Consider the following 1,965-nt stretch of genomic DNA (forward strand, 5'->3'; position numbering starts at 1 on the left):
AATACAAAACAACAACGGGAAGTAGGGATAAGAAGCCTGGTAGCAATGTCTTGCTTCCGGTGGCTTTTACACTATCTTTTCACTCCAACTTTGCCTAGAAGAATATCCTTGCTTTCACAAGTGTCGGCCCTCTCTCTTTTTATAGCGCTTCCCAGCAGTCTTTCGAGCTATCCAGAAATGATCTCTCGGTGTCTTCTTCTCTTCGCTCGTCTCCGTCTTTTAAGTATAAGAATAACTACAGACTAATGGCTATATATTTTGTATATGATCTAACTTGTTAACGACGAACTTCTTTAACGATGGTGGCCTTCGGTATTTATAGAGCTCAAGGTGAAGAAGCTTTTCTCTCTAATGATTGCAATGATGGGCGGTCATTAAATCTCTTGTCTGATGCGCCGACTAATGGTCACCAAAAAGTTGAGTGTACTTACTATAGTGTGTCATTAATGGCTTGTCAACTAAATTCGGATTCGACCATCATCAGCTTTCCGTTCCATCATGATTATGCTTTCACCTTATTGTGTCGTCTTTATACGACCACCTTTTTGAGCAACTTCTCGCGAGCGCATACGATCGCATGACTTTGTGGTCGCAATCTTGCAATGCGCGTGGACGCCGAATCCCTTGGATCGCAATTTCACTTGTGCCAATGCATTTTTCCTGCACAAAATAAGTAATTTAGCTACTTTTATGCGATGGGCGCATGCGATCACAATATTCTCAGTTTACTACTTTTGAACATGATTTTATATATTTTTACCATTGCATTCTCTCATTGTTTTACTTATTTGCGCTGTAATAAAGTGCATTTCTACCCGTCATTACATTTCCTCATTGTTTTACTTATTTGCCCTGTAATAACGTGCATTTTTACCCGTTATCACACCCTCAAATTTAAAATAATGCTTGTCCTCAAGCATAAACTAAAGATTTTCTTTAGAGAATCAACCGCCTTTTTCCTACCTAGATTTCTCAAGGTGCATCATTCAAATTTTATGAACCAAAATCTTCTTAATTTCTATCCTGGTCTCTTCCTAAAATATTTCTAATATTTAGGGACCGCAAGCTTAACCTTAAAAAATTCTTTACTTGTTTCCAGGATATTGCATGATTTATTTCAAAACTTTTTCCACCCTGGGTGTTTCCAAATGATTTTTATCCTAGCGCAGTTTAGATATTCTTTTTGTGATCTTGCGTTGATCCAAGTGCCTAGCCTTCATTTTGGCTTAACCTCACAGCTGTCATGCAGACATCCAACTATGAGCAAGGTGCTCTTTCTTAGTCTAAACTCATGCCCATTTTATTTTGCGGTGGAGTTGCGATCACTTGATTTATGTGTTGATCACGATTCCTACCTTCATTTTGGCTTGCCCCCATGGGTGTCATGTGGACATCCAACTATGAGAAGGATCCGATCTCAACATTAGGATTTTTTTTTCAAATGTCTAAAAGTAGCAAGGTTGAAAATAAATACTGGCACCCCCAAATTTATATGCAACAATGTCCTTATTGTTGATAGACTGAAATGACTCATGCGACGCTCTTAGAAAGTTTCGTAAAAATCATTTTGAAAGAAAGCTGGTGGACCACTAACTTCTTGAAATGTTTCATGAGTTGATCGTCATGAAATTAAGTTGATCTAGTACATGCAATGAGAAATAAAGGCATGCATTCCATCATTGAAATCTGATGACGGGCAGAAATGTATGTTATTATAGGCTTTTTATTTAGAATTATGAGGGCTGATAAGAAGAATATGCGGTGATTATACTAAGAATTCATGAGAAAGTGAGCTTGCGTCGAACAACAATGAAAATCTTGGCTAACCCACTATTATGCGTTATTTTGCATCCAATCGATCACATACAGTGAATCTCACCATCGCACAAGCGATCGCATACGTTCGACGCATGGATGTTGCGGCCATTAACCGCATGTGTCCATCGCATAGAGGTTGTGGCTATA

This window comes from Benincasa hispida, chromosome 9 (assembly GCF_027475165.1).
Source record: "Benincasa hispida cultivar pf3 chromosome 9, pf3_genome.v1.1, whole genome shotgun sequence".
NCBI lineage: Eukaryota > Viridiplantae > Streptophyta > Magnoliopsida > Cucurbitales > Cucurbitaceae > Benincasa > Benincasa hispida.